The sequence below is a fragment of the Oryzias melastigma genome, linkage group LG7 (assembly GCF_002922805.2).
Source record: "Oryzias melastigma strain HK-1 linkage group LG7, ASM292280v2, whole genome shotgun sequence".
NCBI classification, from domain to species: Eukaryota; Metazoa; Chordata; class Actinopteri; order Beloniformes; family Adrianichthyidae; genus Oryzias; species Oryzias melastigma.
This window is the reverse complement of record NC_050518.1, coordinates 27,444,324-27,452,007: the sequence shown is the minus strand read 5'-3', so window position 1 is coordinate 27,452,007 and position 7,684 is coordinate 27,444,324.

The following is a 7,684-nucleotide window of genomic DNA, read 5'->3' as shown; positions in this document are numbered from 1 at the left end:
TTGTGAAAAATTGGTTGTATTTTGAAAATAAACCTAATTTTCTCATGTATCTTGATATAACTTAATGCCAGAATTGACGTGGATTGCTCGCACACAAAATAGACCAGACCCCGAAACGATCCACAGCCTTCCGCGAAAGACGCGGCGCAGAATGGAAGCACCCTCTGCTCTGCTACCGGTGTGAAGTCACAGAGTGATGTCACAGAGTAAGGACAGCCCGTTTCAGGAATAGTCTGTGGTGCCAGCTCCACCCCCAGTCTAACAAAAACACACATTTTCTCTGCGGAGCTTATGGTGATCATCAGCAGTGTTGTTATTATAGCATTGACTTTAGAAAAAGTAGTTCCTGTTGTATCTTAACAGCAGAGAAATTGACGGATCATAAGACAAGGTCTTTTAAATGGAGAAAATGTTTTTAGTGCGTTGGAGCAAACACAGAAACTCACTGAGCGCTCCTTCGACCACCATTAGCAACAATGAGGGTTCACTCTGTATTCACGTCTATATTTCAACTGTCTGTCAGTCTCGGAATTACATTTAAAGTGACACAGAATGCATGTCTTAAATGATAATTTTATTTAAAGTTTAAAATAAATTTTATGTTGTGCGCAGCAGTGTTAATTTTGACAGAGAATTTTAATTTAGTTTTAGTTATAGTCTTTTGACTAAAATAGAGTTTAGTTTTAGTCGCAATTTAGTCATGTTGATTCTATTTATTTTAGTCAAATTTTAGTCGACTAAATTACAGTAGATATTTAGTCGACTAAATTACGGNAGTGAATGAAGACATGAAGGTGGCTGGTGTTAGAGTGGAGGATGTAGAAGACAGGCTTAGATGGAGGAAACTGATTCGCTGTGGCGACCCCTGAAGGGAAAAGCCCAAAGGAAAAGAAGAAGATTTAGTCGACTAAATTACGGAAGTTATTTAGTCGACAAAAATATAGAATAAAGATAATGCTTTTTAATTAAATTTACTAAGTATAATCATATGAATAACACGCAAAGATTTTACTAATTTGTAAAAAAAAAACATTTTACTTCACTTTGCTTTCCAAACTTGTCATTTCTGCGAATTCAGCTTCAACAACTTAAAACACATTAAAAGAAAAAAAAGAAAATATATATATATTTGTATACTATACACATAAATAATTATAATTCCATCCCATTTCCAATAAGAAAGTGTCTATTCACACGTAATTTTCAAAAAAATCTGCAGCCAGTGCTAGACTTTTTTCTTAGTCACACTTACCCAGAGTAAAGGATTGGTTTGGATTACAGTTATGGTTATGGTTAAACAAGCAAATGTTTCCTGAATGCTGCTGTCTCTGCAGCTCATGGCTCCACCAGGGGATGGGTCAAATGTGGAGAACACATTTCACACATTTAGGAGTGTGACAGTTAATGGGACTTTAACTTAAAAGTTTAATTTTAAATACATGCGGCCAACAAAAGAAACCCAGCCTTGCACAAACTTAAAATGCGTGCCGGTAATGCAGCAACGGGATCCTGGCTGCACGTATTACATGTGGACAAAACATGAATTTCCATCACACTCTGTGCTGGTCACTTGTAAATATGTGTAACACCAGTCTTATTATAAATGTCCAAACATAAAAAATAAAAATAAAAAACTTGTATTGAGGAGGTAGTCAAGCGTAAAAATGCATTAAAAAAAAAAACATTCATTGGGGAGTAAGCTGTCCAGGACACCTGTGAGGATGTTATTTGTGCTTGAACAGCACGTGTGGTGAACTGTAATACCACCGCCGGCCAATGTAAGATGTGGTGGAGTTGGAGATTAAAACGTTGACTGATTGTGGATCTGAAGAAGCAGCGGAGCTGCTAGCGATCGGAAATACACAACAACCTCGATTTATAACTTTACAAACGTCATGCTAAAACAATAAAGCCAGTCTTACATTTAAATGTAAACCTCTGAGCTTCAGAGCTTCACCCGCGTGAAGAAAAGCGCTTCTCCACCGCGCAGTACCGGTGCTAATTAGCTTGGCTAGAGTAACCCCTTAAAACAACTATGTCAGATAATTCTACTCTTTAAAATGCCACAACAGTTTGAAGGGTCGGGGAGGAATTCGGATTCAGTCCAATACGCTGGAAATAATCGTGTTTGTATGTTTACCTTTGCTGAATTTCAGGCTGGCTTGTCTGCAAACGTCGCTTCAGGTTTTCTTGTGTTTTTGCCTGTGATGGTCGCTCCACACAACGTCTTATTGAAGGTCGTATTAAATGTAAAATGTGTCCCTATATGTACTTTTATTTTTCTACCTCGATTAGACATTTTTCACCTATATCACAGACACGATTCATTGAATTAGCGTCTTCCCGGGCGGGCTGCAGGGCTCTGTGTTCTGATTGGATCGCTCTGCATTTGCTCCCGCCCTCCTCCACCAGCAGTCATTGTGATTGGATGTCGTCTTCGAAGAGCATTTTCGCTTCGTTTTTATTCGTTGACGAAAAAGTCTGTCAATTTTGTTAAAGTTTTCGTGTCTGGGTGGGAGTTTTTCTTTAGTTTTTGTTTCGTTTTCGTTGGGTAAATAGTGTCGTTGACGAAGACGATGACGAAAGTTTTTTGTCAATGAAATTAACACTGCCGTGAGATTTGATTTACATGTCATCTGATAAGTCAAAATAATAATTTCTGGCATCTAAAAACAGCCAGAATTTAGTTAAGAGGACATATTACACGTGACCTCTATAGCTGGTAAAATAATTGAAATCCAGCATGCTACTTCTTTGGGCAGTAAAAATCCAACAAATAAGTTTAAATCTGTTTACTTAAAGATGGGTTGGATCAGGGGTGTCAAACTCAAGGCCTCCAGGGCCAGCCTGATGCTGGTCTTCTATAAATCCTGCCTTATCTGCTGCTCATTACCTGGATCAGGTGTGTTTAGCCAATGAGGAGCTGGAAAACATGTAAGACACCAGCCCTTGAGGCCTGGAGTTTGACACCCCTGGGTTAGATGCTACTGGACAATAATTCATTATGAGTGTTGAACTTATATTTTGATAGCAATCATTGCTAACAATCTGAATGGATTCAGCACAGAGCTGTGTGCTTTATTCCTGTTTTAAAATAAGATCAATCTTTCATTTTAGGTTGTGGCTAACTGGATTCATCACTAACTTTGCAAATCTCAGCATACTGTTTCTGCTGTTGTCTGTCTTACACTGTGTGTTAGTTTGTCATTGTATATACACAATGACATCCAAAAAAGCAAAGATTTGTGAGTGCTCATATTGTCATCAACACGATTTTCCATCAGCTTTTGAGCTAGTCGCACGTAAATCTGCATATAACATTAACCGTAGGAAGTCATCTTCTAAGTTTGTTTTGTATGGGGACACATAAAACTTTAGTAATTTCTGCAGTTTATTTTGGTGTATTTTATTAGGCATTTTGTAAACTCCACAAACCCGTTTGGTTCTATTGACCTTATTCCTGGGGCCTCTCGTGTAAAAGGGATTATGGGTGCAACTTCCGGAATAGCAACCGGAAGTTACACGGCGCTATTCGTTTCCACTTTCAGTGGAAACAAATAGTCACAAAAGTTAGCTTTAGCGGTGCATACAAACTTTAAAAGCGTGTTTTACTTAATCCCTCAAAGTTTCGAAAATGTCTTTGCGCAGTTCAGGCGCATGTTTTGCAGCTCGTGGTTGTACTAACAACCAAACTAAATTAAATTTGTGGAGCGTTGTGTGTAACATTGACCGCTGACGAAGAGGGAGTGCAGCGGCCCTCCTCGGTACAGATTTTACCGTCTACCGGGCGAGGATAAAGTCAGAAGGATGTGGCGGAGAATTTTAAGTCTTAAGAAGCCACCGCAGACATTATATGCATGTTTGTTTGCAACATCACCAAAATAAAACAGTAAAAGTTAATTTAAAGTCAAAATGGCAGAAACTAACCTTCAAAAACAGCACAGAGAACTGCAGGGCACGTGGGCGGCTCACTATGTGATCAAAACAAAACACAAAATTGGCGCTAAAAACACATACAAATAAATAAAAGTACATGTAAACTATAAAACAGCCGTTTCTTAATCAAAAACATCAAATTCTAACATAATTAAGAAGCTAACATTTATAACAGCTAACTTCAAATCTTGGAAGACGCACTCACCGTCAGCAGACCGGTCACCAGCACAGACCCGGGGGAGGGGCTGACTGGCTATTGTTGTCGCCACATGGTAAGAGATGCACCTCCCTGCAGGCTGTCATGGCAGTTTGACGTAAGGACGTCGCCATATTGGACGTCGCCATATTGGACGTCAATAGCGATGGACGTCGAACAGGAAGTCTATGACCGGAACGAAAACAAAAAGTTGAACCCGGAATGGGAGATTTTTTTTTTTTCCCCGGAGGCGGAGATTGACTTTCTTCCAAGCACTAGTTTTCGACACGCGAGTGTTATTCAACATGGCGAAGAATACGAAGGTAAGTTAAAGAGTATGCTATCATAATTCTCTATAAAACAAGTATTTGTTTTGCTGATTCATTCTGTGACTATGTCAATTTAAATGACTAAATGCATCACTTATTTCACGTTTGCCTTTTTTCCACAAAGTTATTTTTAATCTGAATGATTCAAAGCTCCGTGTTGATGCTAGGTTAGCTTAGCTATATAATACGTCGGTTTTCACAGCGTGAACTTCTTAATATTTAATTTTTAATTTTAGTAATGCTTTTATACACCATATTTTCGATGTTTACTTCTAAAACAGAGTGGGGCAAAGACATTAAGTCCTTAATAACAGACAGAAAGGGGCAAACAAGTAATGCTGAAGCTTTTAGCATGTAAGGACGCATGTCCAGCACAAAAACTGAGATAAATTCACGTTACTTGTGCAGCATTACGTGCACGTGCTTTAAGTTTGATCTTACTGCACCAATTTTCAGGGTTAATGCATTTAAAAAAAATGTTTTCACATTATCTAAAATATAACGTATATTATGTTAAAATGTGTGTTAACACATAATAGTTCAGCCACCATTTGCCAAGAAAATGTAATAGCTTTATGGAAAGATTGTGAATTACAAACCTGCTTTACAAAAGCCACAGGCAGAGATAGCATTCGAAATAGAAGAAGCGTTAAATAAATTAAAAAAAACATATTAGATCTTCTTCGTCCCTCCACCTGGTCGTGCCCCGTGCCCGCCTTGTCACCATGGGTACCAGGGCTTTTAGCCGTTCCGCCCCCCAGCTCTGGAACTCTCTCCCTTCTAACTTACGTAACATGGACTCACTTCCTGATTTTATTTCTAATCTTAAAACTCATTTATTCCAACAATCTTATCCATCCTGATTTGCAATCCATTATTTTTTATGCTGTATTTATCTACTTTGTTGCTTTTTTTAACCGTTCTTTTATTGTGTTTGTATATTTTTGACTGTAAGGCGACCTTGAGTCCCTTGAAAGGCGCCCAACAAATAAAATTTATTATTATTATTATTATTATTTAAAATAGTGATGTGGATACAGAGGATAGCTGTTTTTCATCCCATATTTGATACATATAGAAATGAGTTATTAACTGTATTTGAAATGTCTAAAAAAATATTTTTCTTAATCTTTTTTAGAAAATGATTTGTTGACTTTTTGTTTAGATGCACGTGTCAATTCTGGAGAAGGATGGCTGCTTGGAGCAAAGGCAGTTGGCGTTTGGGTTTGGGTGTCCACTTTGCCCCAATTTCAAGGTTGTAGCTGAAGGGGTGATCCAAAGGCACTTGGGAAACAACATTACAAATGGAGTACATTTCTAGGGTATGTTGATATCCAAGAGCTCTTTCCAATATAGTTGCATATAATTGCAACTTTTAATTAATATTTATGTTTTTTAGATTGTAAAGGCTCCAATGTTTTTGTCTTTTTTTTGCAATCTGTTTATTGATTTTTGTATTTGCAAACAGTTACGAAACTTATTTTATACATTATGCACTGTTATGGTAAATACCTATATCAGGCAGATTTGTAAACAGCATAATAGAGAGCTACAATAAAAACAGCATACATTAAAACAAAACGACAGAAAAAAAAATCAACAAAAAAAAGCAAACAGACAACACAGTAGAAGAGAACAGAAGAGAAAAAAAGAAATGGGGAAATGGGAAATAAAAATAAAAGGACAGGCCCAGGAGATTTACCACCCCGCATACTAGAAATAGCAGTAGAAAGTTTCTCAGAGGTTATAGGCAACTCCAGTTGTTTAACCATATCAGAGTGCATGGAGAGGATCTTAAGTTTGCTTATCTGAGGAAGTTTCTGATGTGTATAATGCAGCATAATAACTTTTAAATTGATCATTAATTTCTTGGGGCTTTATTGTCGTACCAGTTGCAGTTTTAATTTCTAAAATTTGGTGAGTAGAGGTAGGCTGATGTATTTTATGGGCTAATAATTTTCCAGCTTTGTCACCTTGTTCATAAAATAGACTTCTAGATTTAAGAAGTAGCTCAACAGTGTGGTCTACACTGAGAATATCAAATTCTGATTGGAGGAGGAGGCGTTCCTCATATAAACTTGGAGAAGGAGAGGAAGCATACAGGGTGTCTAGATCAGAAATATGTTTTCAATGTTTTTATGTCTAAAGAATTTTTCCATTCTTTTTTTATATACATACAAATTTGCCATAGTTTTAACAGAATTCTTGTCTCTTCCAGATTACATAATCTGCAGGTGCAATTTGCCTTGTAGAGCAGTAGGCCACTTCCATTGTCCTTTTTGTTTCAAGACAATCACTCGCAAGGAACATATGACGTCACATCTGAGAGTGTGTCCAAAAGAAAGTACAGTGGTTCAACCCATGCCGTTAGCATCCTGTAAGCCAATTTCACAGGAAAGTCAATCCTTAAAAGAAAATATGGTGTATTCAGAGCACTCGTACTTCCTGGCAATCCCTGAGTTCTCACAAGATTCTGACCACTCCTATGCACAACCTGAATCACCCAAGACCCCCGCATTTGCCACAGATATTGATCAGCCTAATCCAGCTTCCACCCCAAACCGCTCTCTTATTCCAGAAGACTTTAATCCTCAACATAAGGATTTCACCCCTCAAGAGGAAAACTTGACTCCTCAACAGAAAAATGTCACCCCTCAAGAGGAAAACTTGACTCCTCAACAGAAAAATGTCACCCCTCAAGAGGTAGTCTTCATCCCTGAAGAGAAAGGCTTGACTCCTCAACCCATTTTCATTGTTGTCTAAAAGTCACTTCCACCGCTTTACAGATTGTGTGTAAAACACCAAGTACTCACCTGTAAAGATTCATGATGTAAATAATCCACCGCGGTGGAGATTTCCTGGAGAATTGAAGCTGTTAGCCGTTAGCATGAGGAGCCGCAGACGGCAGAGCTGTGGGCGTGAACTAAAACAAACCGGAGGAAAAGCGGGTGAACTCGGTCCCGCCCCTTTCCCCCATATTTGGAACGTCCGTGTGAGGCGGAGTTAACTCCAGCCAATATGGCTGCGGCCATGAGCTGAATATTCAGGCTTCATTTCAGGGACTGTGGAAGTCAACGGGTGACGTCAGAGATTGTGCGTCTAATTATATATTAAGTCTATGGTCTGACGTCGTACGTGTGGGGGGTTTGAGTGACAGATTACGGGTAGCCAATGGGAGCAGACTTCATCAATGCGGTCCGTGAAGACACCTTTAACACCTACT